Raw genomic sequence first — 15,082 nt, 5'->3', positions numbered from 1 at the left:
TTTTTTAGTCAATAAGATTTTACATACCTCTTGAAGCAACAGAATCGTAGCAGTTTTATGTGTCATTGTAAATTTTACATCTCCTTTGTGGTGTTTATGTGTGCGTTGACCTGTATGTGAACCCTAACCTTGGTGCACTGGTGTTTCAAGAGTGCTGCCACATAAGGCAGAAGTGAAACTTGTGGGTGTGTGGCTTTGAGTCGACCTGATGTGTATGTGTGTGTGTGTGTGTGTGTGTATTTCCAATCATGTGCCTATAGACGAGTGTCTTTTCATACCCACATTTGAACAGACGGTGTTCTGCTGCACCTCTGACGCCTGCCTCTCTTTTTGTTCTCCAAATTTCTCTCATTTAGTCTCTTTGCGGCGGGCATGTTCTCGTTCACTGTGGTCACACATACGCGCCACTTTTGCAGTCATACTAGGGCTAAAAGTCATAAGCAAACACTTTCGTACACACACGGGCAGGTCGGCACGTAGTCAACCTGATTTGTGCACGTACTATCCTTTGCCCCCTTTCTGGTAGCAGCCACTTTTTTGCATGGGAAAGCTCATGTGTCCAATTTCACATAGCGAGATATTTCTCTAAGTGGAAGTGATTATGAAACTGAGCTGACTTTTAAGTCTTATGATGCAGCATGATTTGTCTTTAATGTCCGTAAAAAGATAACTGCTCATCCTTGTGGTTTCGCAGGGACAAACATGTCCACTGACCACTGTCAATCTGATAGTGTAAACTGTATGCAATGCAAAGTGTCGCGTGTGACTGCAAATGTTTAACAGTTTTTAACAAGTCATGCAGAGCAAAAAAGAAGATAATGTCATTATGAAACCATAACCCCAAGGTAACGTGCAGATGGTAGAAAAGTTGACGGAAACACTTCAAATGATTGTCTGTTACCTGTTTCCTCTGAAGGACCCCATCAAATGCAAGATGTAATGTGACGGTTTTGATATAAGTGTCAACTAAAGTTCAGTTGATTTGATGATACATGCACGTGTGTTTTCTCAGAGAAAACATTTGTGTTCAAAATGAAACATTAATTAAACGTAGTGTGACGTCACAAACCATCTCTAACGATATTTAAGTGAACTCCATTATCTCTGATTTGGATTTCAAATATAAAGTTGTCTTTCAGCATATGCAATGCTCTTGTATTGAGTAACTGCTCCTGTTGGAATGGTGATTTTGTCAATCAAGGAAGGAACCTTCCAGCCTTTTAAAAGCTAAAGAGAACATTTCTAAAAATGAACAAAAAAAATAATGTGCCTACATTTGGTGTTGTCCTTCATACCAGACCTTAAAGTCAACAGACATTTAAATGAATGGTTTGGAAGTTCCCCAGTGATAATTAGAAGTTTCACATGGTTGAAGTACTTCTAGTTAATCCAAATGATGTCCATACAGTAGAGGGATTTCCAGTCACATTCAGCACACCTCAGAGCTCTGTGCTGGGGACTATTTAACCTCTTTCTTCCACGTCCACTTTGTCACGTCCTTCCTTTAAACACTCGGTCACAGCTTCAAGTACAGCATGAATGTCTTTTTTATGTAGATAACACAGTGATGTACAGTTCTATCCAAACATTCAAAAGCTCTTGCTCCCAACTGACTTTATAAATGCCTAAAAAAACAAAATTACAGTTTTTAAGCAATTCCTGATGTCCTTTTAGCAACAAAACAGAAGTTCTTCTATTTTACACCAAAATCAAGTTTAACAAGATAGATTTCAAGAACAATGACAAATGATTGGATTAACCCCCAAGGTATAATTTGTAGGGAGTGTGAAATTCTGCTTCTCACTTTAAGGCCATCAGTCACAATGCTTCTCAGTATCTTGAAGATCACATGCGCATCTACGCACTCACTAACGCACTTTAATCTCCATCCGCCTTTCATCTTTGTAGCCTAATTTGCTATCTGGTTAACACTGGGGACAAGCTATCTGCCACTCTTTCTTCTTCCTTTCTACTTGACTGATTCCTTTGACTTCCTTTCCACTCTAAACTACCTAAAAACATACTTATGCAAACCGGTCCTCCTTGCTCAAAGTATCTTATGTAGTGTTTTTTATTTATTTATTTATTTTACTTTTTTAAGGTAAAGGTAAATGCCTATAAAGTGTATAATTTTTTTTGTTTTATTTCTTTTACAAGGCGAGCTTTTCCTTTCTCGTGATCCAGTAACTATTAATCAGTCTTGAGAAAAGGACGTATCACAGCAAATCAACACCCACATTTGTTACTCAGAAAAGTCTTATCATGATTAAAACCATGTGATCCAAAGCAGCACCATTCTTCATCTCCCACCAAGTCATTTTGATCCAGAAGGAAAGGCATGAGAATTCCACAGAAAGATACATACGCAGGGCCTGGCAGTGAATGGCCAGCCTTTTATTCTCTTTAAGAATCCAGCTGAGAGTGATTCAGTCTCTGATTGACTTTCCAGCAAAGGCCCCTCTCATTTTTCTGCTGCCCTGCCAAGAACCACCAACCTCTCTGTCTTTCCTGGCTTTAGCCCCTACCCAGGGGCAACATGAATTATGCCCAGGGGGCCATAAGAGGGTCAGAGGGATCAACAGGAACTAGCATGTGTGTGGGTAGCAATGCCAAACGAGAGACGGAAACCTTCAGAGAGAGAGAGAGGATTACCAGCAAGCTGAGTGAAACACTGTGTGATTCCTGGCCCCAGTCAAGGGTGGGTTGGGGTAGGGGTGGGGGAGTGGGCAAGAGGGCAAAAGGAGAAGAGGAAAGGATGAGTTAAGGGGAGTTGTCAGTAAGGAGGGAGTAGGGGAGAGGTTGAAGGGAAGGCTGACAGATGCCACAGTCCAGGCCCCCTTAGCACAGGAAGTCATTCATATCAGTAACTGGCTGTTGCCAGCTCCTACAGTCCATCCTAGAGCAGAGTCAGAGCTTTTAGTTCCTTATGTTTAGATGAAATTGTACCCAGTCAGTTCCTCTTTAAACTATTATGTCACATAATGCACCGCTATGGAATAAACAACTTTTTAAACTATATAACGTTTCATTAAGAAACAGAGCGGTGCATCTTTAGCCATGATAGCTCATTTTATAGTTCATGAATGTCTCTTTTGAACTCATTAATACTCGACTAAATAGACTTATCATTAAGCATATAATTATCAGATTTTTTTCCGTACATACTAGAGGCATGCAGTTTGCATGCGAACCATCCTTTCCATTTTAAATGTGATTCAAAGTAAACCTTGTTATATACCACCCTTAACAGGTCAAGAAAAAAGCCTGTTTTCATCTCATCGGACCAGGCCACCCTTCATCCACATGCTTGCTGTGTCCTCTGTATGGCACATTGAAAACTTTTTACAACATTCTTATCGTTTCTTGACACTCTCTTATAAAGCTCAATTTGTCGAGAACAGAACTAAAAGTTTCCATGTCAAAAGATTGTCCCGGCTGTGAGTCTCTGCAGCTCCTCCAGAGCTATTATTCACTAGCAAACCTCTGAGGCCTCCACAGAACAGCTGAACTTATTCTGAGATTGAGGTCCACACAGATGGACAAAACGTTGAAGTGAAGTGTTTCACTGGATTTGATTGAGGAACATGTGAGTGGAGGGAGCTGTGCCACACTTTTCAGATTTCTATTTGTATAAAACATTAAAAACCATGTATGATGATTTTCTCAACAGTTTTCAATTATGCACTTTTTTGTGTTGGTCTACTACATTACATCCTTATAAAACACATTAAAGTTTGTGGTTGTAACATGACAAAATGTGGAAATGCTCAATGTCTGTGAATGCCTTTGCAAGAAAAATATTGAACAAACTCAAAACTTGTACTTGACTTGGAGAGCTGTACTTGCTGGTAGTTGCTTTTCTTGAGTTTAATGGTAAAGCCATGTGAGTGCAAAAATAAAACAGGCAGTTGTTGGGGTCATGAGTGTGTGCGCACGAATGTTGATAATTGATGGGATGAACATGTAGGTAGTGGTGGACCTCTCTCTCTCTGCGTGTGTGTGTGTGTGTGTGTGTGTGTGTGTGTGTGTGTGTGTGTGTGTGTGTGTGTGTGTGTGTGTGTGTGTGTGTGTGTGTGTGTTTGATGAGTGAGTGAGTGGGCAATGCGATGAGCAGACCTCTCTGGCACAAGAAAGTATTTCCTTGCCAAAGTATGATTTACCCCCTAACACACACACACACACACACACACACACACACACACACACGCACGCACGCACGCACGTACACACACACACAGACAGAATCACTATAACCCCTTTATTAAGCCCACTTCCTTTGCATAGGGCATGAGAACTCCCCCGATCCCTCTCCTCCCACTCTCCCCTCTTCCTCAACATCATCCCTGTCCTCTTGCTCACCCTTTCTCCTCTTGTCCTCTCCTCTTCCCCTCTTCTTCGCCTCTCTTCATAACGCCCTCACCTTGCCCTGCCCTCGTCCTGTCACTCTCTCCGGTGCCCCTTTTCTATCCCTCACGGTTCTCCTCTTGGGCTCGTCTTTTCGAGTGTCTTCACCTCCGCTCTTTTTATTTCCTGCCTCCATCTGTGGCCAATTTATCTTGAGTGCGGCCTGTGTTTTTTCCCCGATAATTTGTTTTTGATTCCCCAGAATTAGAAAAGCATTGTGCACACTCTCACCAGCGCACACACACACACATGCACCAGCGCACACGTACGCACACATTTTTATTGTATTATTCCATAAAAGTTCCTATAAATCACTGGTTATTAATCGGCCCCAGACGGCTAGCCCCCCTTTTGCTCCCTCCTCTCCCTCCCAGCACAAACACAGACCAGATGCATAGGAAATGGGATGGCAAAAAGGGCACCCAAGAGACAGCCTGCACTTTTTCTTTTTTCTCTCTTCCCCTCCCTCTACCCCCTCCCCCCCCCCATTCCCGATTTCTCAGAATGTTCATTTATGTAGCAATGCCCGGACCCCAGCCTCACAGAGGACTTAAAGTTTAAATTAAAGTTTAGAAGAAACAGATTAAACAACAAATATAACAGTGATCCGCTGCCAAACGGCCTGGTGTGTGGGATGAAGGTTAAACGGTCACATTCTGCTGTGAATCGGATTCCGTTTCCAGCTGTTTCAATTAAGCCCTCAAATGTGTTCATGTGTGTTCACCTGGCCTCTCTTTGGGTTTCATCTAACTCGTATAAGCATACCCTCCACTTTCAGAGTTCTACTTCCTCTATTTGACTTGAGTCTTGCACCTGTGTCATTGGGCAAGCCTGAAAGTCTGTCTTTTCTAATTTGGTGAGACATCTGTTTGCCTCCACTGTGCCTACCAGACACGTGGTTTCCTCCACCCATTAGCTTAGAAACATTCAGATTAACAGCTTTTTCTCATCACTGTGAACTCAAGCTCTCACACACCTGTTTTTTTTTTTTTTTTCTCAGAGCAAAAAAAAAAAAAATGCAAAGAGAGACGGAGTGTTGATGAATTACAACAAGAGCGACCATAGAGGATTTTTGGATGCAAAGCAAGAGTACCTACCTCCTCCCGCCCTGCACTGCAGTGCCTGGGAGCCTGGATGCTGCGGGAAGGCCAGAGTGAAAGAGAGCAGGCAGAAAATGTGAGAAATGTGTGCGCTGGCTACAAGGGATGAGGGGGAGAACGCTGGTTTTTCAGGCACGCAGGGACAGCCTGCAGAGTTCTGCCAAGAGCAACACAGTGCTGTGTTCCTCGCAAGAGCTATGGGGGCGAGAGAGCAGGAAAGGGGTGAGAGAAAGAGGGAAGAAAAAAAAAGTCTGTGTTAAAGTGGAGGGTGGAGAGGAAGATTAGGGGTTCCCTTGGGTATCTGTGTGAAAAAACACAACTATATGAGATATTGCAAAGTGCCACATGATGATGATGTTTAAAAATTCTTACATTATGGCGACTCCTCTCTATAGCTTTCCAGCGCATTATGGATGAAGGCCATACATTACATCTGGTTTTACATGTGTAAGTTCATGCTAAGTTTTTCACCAAAGATAACATCTTAAGATGTCCAGAGCCCTTTTCGAGACTGTCAAATGTGTATTGTTTCGTCTGCTGGAGATAGGCTGATAAGGACACAGCCGAGGCCCAGCTGTCCTGGCTGACCACCGCGGGGCCTGCCAACCCTCAGCTGAATATCCCCATGCCGTTACAAATATGTAAATATGTTGACTTGGAAGGATGTCTTCTTCTCTTCCGACCTTGCAGCACTTTTGGAGAGAAGCAAGTCAGTGAAGAGGGAGAGAAAACAGCTCCAGGACTCCTTATAAGGACCTGCTTTGGTTCCAAACACCAGCTTCTCATCACTTTCTACTCCATTGGGCCATTACTCCATCAGCAGATCACATACAGGATCCTTAACCTTCAGCGCCCAGCGTACACACACACACGCACACACACACGTACACATTCTGTGGTGAGATGTAGTGTTGTTGGTGTTAAAATCAAATGAACACCATGGGTCTTGTACACAGTGTTCCACGCTAAAGTGAAGGGATGTTTTAGCTGTAGACGGAGCGCATTCTGCCTGGCTGATCATAAACACATTATACACAAAGCAGACATGGAAAGTGATTGAGAAAAAGTTACTCATCTGCTGTATTTAAGTACAGCTTCAAGTGATCCGTTTCCATTGAATCACACACGATCTTTTCAACTTTATTGTGTTTGTCTTTGCCAGCCTGAGCAGATTTAAAACAATGAATTTGGACGTTTGAGGGAATGAATCAATTGAGCTTATAATAACTACAAAGGTATTTGTATCTTTACATTTTTCCTCACTTATTGAATTACAACCACAAACTACTGTGTATTTTATCAGGATTTTATATAATAACCAACACCACAGAGCAGAATTGTGAATCGGGGGGGGGATCTGCAAAGATCTGCAAAGTGTGGTGTGCTTTTGGCAGTCAGTCCCGACCAGTCACTTTTTTTGGAAGACCACAATTCTTTGCTGTTACATCTACAATATTCCACTATAGCTTCCCACATCTAAAGAATGCAATTTCTGCCCATCCTTCTTTGATTTTTAAGTGGAGTTTTGACTTTGACTGAACAATTGTGACACATTCTATTGTATTGTGTCTATTCTTTGCTCTGAATCCTTTCATTGCGGTATGTTTAGAGTTGTGGACCTGCTGGAAGATGAACTTCTGCCCCAGTCTCAAGTCTTTTGAGGCTTTCTTACAGCTTTTCCTCCAGGACCGCCTTCTGTTTGGCTCCATTCATCTTCCCATCAGTTTGAAAAAGCTTCTCTGACCCTGGTGAAAAAAAAGTGTCCCTAAGCAGGATGCATGTTTAACAAGGGGTGGTGAGTTCAAGGTGATGCCATATGTGGGTTGAATTTAAATTAAATTTTGTTCTCTTCTAATTTGGAGGACCCTCTGTTGCAAATGGGACAGCCTGTGGCTGCCTTTCTACAATGGCTTTCCCTTTGCCACTTTTGGGATACATTTTTGTAACCTAACCTTGCTTTAAATTCCTTCTCTTTATCCCTGAGTGGTCTGCTGTATGTCTTGGTCTTCTAGGTGCTGTCCTCTGAGGCCTTCATAGAAAAGTTGTGTTTATTCTGAGAATAATTTACAAGATGAAGTCAAGAATTATGTGACTTCTGAAGCCACTTAGTTGCAGTAAATTGTATTTTACCTGAAGGGGGCTAAATAATTGTACATGCCAAACCCCTAAGAATACTATTTGTTTGAAAAATTTGAAAACCTTGATTCATTTTACTTCTACTTCACAATTATGTGCTAGTTAGTGTTTATATAAAATACCAATGGAAAACACTGAAATCTGTGGTAGGAATCCCCAAAATGTGGAAAAGTTAAAGATGTAAAAATGCTTTTGCAAGGCACTGTATGCAAAGGCCACACATAATTACTTATAAACTGCCTGGTAATTACTCTGAAGGAAGACGCTCATTTTGTAACAAAACAGCAATAACACATGCACGTGTAATGTTGTTTCCACATTTTGCAAGTACGATACATAGCAGGCGAATAAAATACCTAAAATGTTCCCAAAGTAAAAATTTACCTTCAAATAAACAAAACAATCTGACCTAATATAAGTGCTATAGAAACAATAACTTTGGAACCATCTAAGGATAAGTTAAATATTTGTTATAGTAGCTAAAATGCTTTAGAATGGTACGTTGAATTTTATTTATACAAGTTTGCACTTTATAAGGCACTTTTTAAACTTTAGTCAGCTTCCTGTTCTCCATAAATGTTGAACATTTCTGGTGGTGGTGCCCCCTTGTGGCGATGCTAGAAAAAACTGAGATGATTATTCAGACCCCTTGACCTCTGCTTTAACCTCACAACGAAAGTGTTGAGTATCAGAATGATCTCACTGATTCTCTCTCACCAAAGCTTTTACAAGTTCAGCTACATCTCTCTTACAGGGCTTGAACATTAACTTTTGAGGAGTTACATTTTGATGTTTTCCAAGCAGGCCCCGTACAACCTCGTTCGCATGCGTTGCGACAAACATGTTTCAGAGCAGTCACCGCCTCAACTTCCCATGCTAGGCAGTGTAGTATGTAGTAAGGACGTTGCTCATCTCTGTAGCGGCACTAGCACCCCGCCTACAAGCCTCCTCGTCCCCACTGAACTCTGTGTGCCCTTTCAGGCCTAGATGATTAAAAAGGGGAGGGAAAAAAAAGACAGAGAAAGAGAGAAACCTCACTCATTCTCATTTTCCAGAACTCTACCTCTCTACTTGGTATGTGTGGTCGGTTGACTGTGTGTGAGGTGTGTGTGTGTGTGTGTGTGTGTGTGCGCGTGTGTGAGCGCACGCGTATGTTTGTGTGTGGTGGGTATGTTCACCTCGGCTTCTCTGGCTTGTGGGTACGGGCTTGTGGTTTGGGTCTCGGCGGAGAGCAAGGGTGAGGGTGGCGGAACACCATGGCTGCCACACTGCCACAGACATACTGGCACCACTGGGTCAGTACAAGTTCCTCTTTCCAAAGTACAGAACCACCACACTGTGTGTGTGCTTGTGCTTGTGCTTGTGTGTCTGTTGTGAGTGCGGGACCCTTGGAAGATTTAGTGATTGCTTGTATGGCATTCCCTATCGCTTTCCTAAACTGATGAGCTTTCTCACAGATATAATTAGTGTGCATGTGCACTGCAGAATTTCAGGGTAACCCAGACGTGTTCCGTAATCAAATGTTACTGCTGTCTTGCGCAGCGTTTGCCTTGTTATGGACGCTGCTCTTATGAAAAAAAAAAAAAAAAAAGTTGGTTTCATTCAGAATTACAAAGGCATGCATACATTACTGAAGCAGTGATGTGCAGAGAGCCCAGATTTTAAAGTCAACAATAGTCGCTGAAGGGTTTAACCAGAGTGAAAAGGTAGGTTTCAAGGCATTGCCTTGAAGGCATCTTATTTTACAGATGGTAGCACTCATATGTAAAAGGATGGTAGCCCTTTCTTCTGCCAGTCCTTCCTTTTTCTTTTCTTTTTTTTCTGCTTTGTCCATCATTCTGTGCATATGTGTGTGTGTACATGTGCGTCCGTTCTCCATCCCTCCCTGGGGCTGGCAGCAATGTGCGGGCACTCATTTCACTGCTGGCTCTGAACCCAGCAGGATGTGGAGATCAGTGTTGAAGTGTGTGTGTGTGTGTGTGTGTGTGTGTGTGTGTGTGTGTGTGTGTGTGTGTGTGTGTGTGTCTGAGCGCAGGCATGCACTTCTGTTCTATTTTTTCCTTTTTTTCTCCTTTTTCTGATTTTGTGTCTTGGCTGACTTTTTTACCTCCTCAAGAATTTGGAAAGGCTGTGAGATTTTTTTCTCCTGCATCACTTTCAGCAGCGCTCCCTCTCTCTCTCTCTCTCTCTCTCTCTCTCTTGTTCTCTCTCTCATGCTCTCTTTCTCTCTCACTCCCTGTTCCTCTGCTGCTTGCTCACTCCCTCTCACCCCATGTCTGCTGTGGCTCCGCACTAATAGATTTCATATGTTACTGCAGTTGACATCAGTCTCAAACTATTTTACATGTGATCTGCGATATTTCCTCAGGAAATCTGTCAGATATTTATTAAAGGCTAATAGAAATAAACCCTCCTGGTTGTCCTTTTGCCTGTCTTTATTTCCCTTCTTCTCCTCCGTCTTGTCCTTGTATTGTCCTCAGTAGATTGTTGTACCGCTCTCAGAAGCCAGCATGATTCTATTATTGTTGCTCATGTTTTTAAAATAGCTTTTTTTTTTCAGGAGACAATTTCCTTCCATTCACAAGAAGCGATATAGGTCAGACAGCAAACAGGTTGGGGCTGCGTGGGCTGCTGGGGGTCTTCCACTTCCTCCTTCTTCTTGTCCTATTGACTTTTCATACCAAATCTTTCTTATCTGTTCCTCTAAAATCCAACTATACTTCTTTAATTTCCCACTAGGAAACTATACATTTGTTTTTAGCCCTGATAATATCTTATAATTTTCATAAAGATAAAAGCAAGATTAACATTTCACAGAGAAGCTCTATATAAATTTGATTGCAGTATACACCCATTTCAAGTGGGTCAAAATGTTATCTGCACATATTCAAAGATGCAAGGTTTGGTATCTTGATTCATGTGATTTTTTTGAAAAATGTATTGATTTAGAAGGCTTCTTATACTAAATTTATACACTGAGGCCGAAGGATGGGAATGATCTGTTGCAGTATTTGTGTCAATGTTCCAGATCTGTCATGCAGCATTAGAAAATTCTGGCAGCTTGTTGGAAGACTGGGACACAATAGGAATGTTTACAATTTGCAAAATATACAGAGACTATTGTTACAATTGTCATGTGCAAAAGTGGCTTTAATTGCTAAAAAAAAATGCTGTCAAGATGTAAAAATTCCATCATCTTTGCTTTTTTACTAATGTAGTAACCTCTTGCTCGGTTTTAGTTACATCAAGTTTTGTTAGATTATTATTGCAATAAATGGTTTTATGCTTGATATGTTGTGCTTAATGAAACAATAGAATAGAAATACAATAAAAAATATTCTTTATTGTCCCTTTTACGGAGGAATTCAGCAACCAGCAGCAAAGTTACAGGGAAAATGGAGACATACAGATTTACGCAAAAGTAAAATGCGATAACAAAACAGGAATGAGACATTGTATGGTAAGAGCATAAAATGTACAGCATAACAAAAATAAAATAAATCAGTGCAGTTACTAAACAGCATACTCAGATAAAAAAAAATATTCAACTGAGTACAATAATTTCCTAGATTTTCAACAGACAACAGGCATGCTAACTAGATAACAGAAAGCTGATTCTTTTTTTTTTATTTCAGCCTCTATTTGCCATAAAAATTTGTAAGATTTAGGAACGTTGGTGTCCTGATATTATTTATATACATGTACATATACTGTACGACTCCATGTCTAAAAAAAATGACACAAAGGCTGTTGTTATAATATATGTTTGACATCACATAGTGTTGCGTTCAACCATTTATGACAGAAAGTGGGAGGCACATTAAAAAATAAACTATCGCTGTGAAAACACTGCCAACTTCTCATGATACTAAAGTTAGCACCTGCTGCACATCTTCCTATTGACACTAAACTAACTAAACCATTGACACTAAACTATTTCATATAAAGTGAAACTGAACTGCATTTGTTTACCTGCAGTTTAAAATATGAAGTACTTAGACTGATCAAACCTTACCTGGATAATTCTTGTCTGAACAGAGGAACATTTTAACACAGCTAGAGATTTATGAAACATTTATTCTCTTTGTGAAAACACAGAATGAAGTATTGTCAGTGTTTTTTGTGTTTGTTATATCTATATCTATATATATATATATATAATTAGATAAGGATTAGTCAAACCTTGACTGTAGTGTTCTACACTGATTACACTTTTTTCAAAACAAAGCCTTTGATCTGTAAAACCATTACAAAAAAGGGGTGATTATCTCGGTGCATCCCGTGTTCTAACTTGTTCTAATTTGTTCAAATAGTAGGCAGCCATGTTAAATCGCAATTCCACCAGCTAGATGTTCATCTTTTGAGTGTTTTTTAGCAATGTTTCAATTTGCAAAAAGCCACAAAGCAGTGAAGCTGCTGCTTCCTCGATCTAAACTGTCCGTAGTTTAGATTTAGCCCCTCTATAGCATTTCCAGTTTATTCTGTATATTGAGCTGAAAATCCACAACACATCCAAAAAAATAGCCTTTTCCACTATAAAGTAATATAGCTGAAACGTTGTACATAAATGTTTTTTTGAATATATATTTAAAATGCGTTTTTCAAAGTAACATCACACTATATCATTGTCAGTTGTTTGTTCTGTTGAGCATTTTCAGCTAAGATGGCCAGACTTTCACTCAGCGGTTCTGTTTATGTAGTATGTACAGTATCTCTCAATGCACATTTCCATACACAGCAGATGTGCGGATGCTGCTTCCCGAATCCCCCCCGCTTCCAACCTGTCTCATACGTTACCTTTCCAGTGTGAAGCCAGAGTATTCTGCGTGCCTGCATCTGTCTCTGCCTGCAGCAGGAGCCACACACTACCTTATAAAGACAGGTATTCACACTTTGCATAAAACACCTCTGCTCTGTGTAAAAGTTGTCAGACATGGCTGAAAAGATACAGTAAAAGTCACGGGTTTGAACGGGAGCCATGCTGTTAGATATGTTGATTCTCTGGTAAGCCAGAGAACCGCTACCTTTTCGTTCATATTCATGTCATCGGCTTCACATGTGGGCAAAAATATTTGAGATTTGTTTTTAGAATTAATATAAATTCCTTTATTTATTTGGTAAAGAAATGCAATGATGGAAGAGTAAAATTACTTTTCCATGTACAGGATGACGCGTGTGAAAGTTAGATAGGAAGATATAATAAAGATTTTGGTTATAAGACACTTTCACTATACAATTACTGCTTTGAGAGTTGATTTTAAGGTCTGGTTGTAATATATCAATGTTGCCGGGGGTTTTTTCTTCTTCTTTTTCCTCTTTCTGTCATTGCCCGGAACATCAGTGATGGAAAACAAACACATCAGCACTTGGCATTCTGAACCCTTAAATTGCCCTCCCTCTTTTCTCTTTCTCTTTTATCCGTTGCCCAACAGTGCACTCGCTTGGCTCTCTCTTAGGTCCCCTGGCTGCAGTACCCATAACTCACCCCAAGACACCAACACCCACATCATGCTCTCACTAACCTTTATAGAGCCGCCAAGACACCGCCAAAAAGCAGGAGAGGAGGAAGATGGACTGAAGAAGACAGACCCGGTCCACTTAGGGAACTTGACCAACTGTTTGAGTCTTAAAGGGGGAAAGAGTAGAGTCACCGGAGTAATGGCTAAGGGTCGAAAGACGGAGTGATAGAAGCAGAGAGAAAGAGAGACATAATGTAGAAGGCAATGCTAGAGGGGGCCTGTCTGTCTCTGCAATCGACTACGTGTCTGTCTGTGGATTTATGTGTTTGTTTGTGTCTTCGTCCTCAAGTCTTTCACTTCCGTAATACATTCCATATTTTCGCTGTCGTCAGCATATCAAAATCTGTTTCTACTTTCTCATTAATATTCTTGTCAATGCACAGCCTTCTGTAAGTCCTACATTTATTGACTATTGTACAGGCAGCATTTTCTTTAAATGCACAACTATGTGATCCTATAAGTCCAGATTGAGTCATGCTTGGATCTTTTGGTTTTCAGGTCATGGATGCGGTTGAGGTTGTTGCTGGAATCTCATACAGACATGAGTTTCTGTGTTTGGCCATAGCACCAAATATTGGATTTTACCTTTAGAAGTGCATCTCTCAAGGTTAGAATAGAATATCATTGAAAAGCTAATTTATTTTAGTATTTCAATTTAAAAAAATGAAGGATTGATCCATGCATGTGCTCAGATGAATAAAACTGCCCTTTCTGCTGGACCCCAAATTTTTCTTCATTCATCAATATTCAAAAATAAAAAGTACCATCAATTCCATAAATTCCCTACAACAGAGTTTTTATATTTTCTTGGCATTTATTTGAGTTCTTGTGAGAAATCTACCCTGCTCACAAAAGCCTCTACCTCGCCGCTCCCTTTTCCACTCAGCCTTCATGTGGTGCTGAGTGCTTCTCCTCTAACCCAAAGCATCAGAGAGACAGAGAGAGGTAGTGTCAGTGTTTCTGGAATTCCTGATGCTGTTTGGTGCACAATTAACCACAATAATTAACATTGTGGCACTGCTGGAAATATGACATGGCTTCTGGCCAATGTTTCCTAAAAATAAAGGGCGGGGTGGGGGTGGGGGAGATTTAAATCTCACAACTATTAAAAACTATTAAAAACACAAAAGCACAATTCATAGAAGAGATACACACAACTGCAGACAGACAGACAGATAATTTGAATACACTTCACTGTTTTACTAATTACTCCAGTTCACTAGTGTTTAATTTACAACTGCACTTATTTTAATGTGAAAGTCCAAAGGGAAAAAAAAGCTTGACCGCAAACATTTTGCAGTAGAATGTCAAGTACCCTCACAATGTTAAAACTAATAAAGTGTTGCAGAATACTGAATGCTTTGTATTTTGTTTCTTCTGAGATTTGATCAAGTTTCAGTTAAAGTATTTTTAAACAATTCTTTAATGTATTGTTTGGATATTAAAATATGCACAATATGGTCATGTTCTGTCAAAAAGTCAAGCTCCTGCCTTAAAAGGTTTTTAATGTGTTTAATTATGAAAGTACAAAAACATACAAGCAGGCACGACGAGGAGGTGGAACACAGATAGAGAACTGGGTAGAATAGTGAGGGGAAACTGGGAAAGATCTGGTGGAGAACGATGAGAGTCACAGAGCTTAAATACTGAGGCAGGGTTTGAGAAACGGCAAACAAATCAGAAGAACTAATTAGGTGAGATTAGCTGCAGCTGATGCAGAGAGAAAAGCAGACCAGCTGAGGGAGAGAGACTAATTAACACAATGGCGGCTGAACTAAGATAAAAAGAAACCCAGAGGAAGAAATCTAACACAGTTTAATTGTTTTAACTTGCTAAAATCTGTTAAAATGGGGTCCCCTGTATGTCTAGGTCAAGGGTCTGAAACCAGCTGCTATGGCTCTTTAGGTCCTCTAGTGGTAATGA

The 15,082-nt window shown here is 40.6% G+C and overlaps 1 long non-coding RNA gene across 1 annotated transcript in view; it reads left to right on the top strand.

The window, feature by feature from the left end:
• Positions 1-13,132, top strand: part of LOC118566736 — a 40,071-nt gene extending 26,939 nt beyond the window's left edge. The window contains exons 2-3 of the long non-coding RNA XR_004933256.1: positions 12,379-12,522; positions 13,073-13,132. This is a non-coding gene — a long non-coding RNA (uncharacterized LOC118566736). The remainder of the gene's footprint in view (positions 1-12,378; positions 12,523-13,072) is intronic.
• Positions 13,133-15,082: the final 1,950 nt, after the last annotated feature.

The sequence above is a fragment of the Fundulus heteroclitus genome, chromosome 18 (genome assembly GCF_011125445.2).
Source record: "Fundulus heteroclitus isolate FHET01 chromosome 18, MU-UCD_Fhet_4.1, whole genome shotgun sequence".
In the NCBI taxonomy this organism is placed as follows: Eukaryota; Metazoa; Chordata; class Actinopteri; order Cyprinodontiformes; family Fundulidae; genus Fundulus; species Fundulus heteroclitus.
The sequence above is the reverse complement of the archived record's forward strand: the minus strand, read 5'-3'. Positions and strand labels throughout refer to the sequence as shown.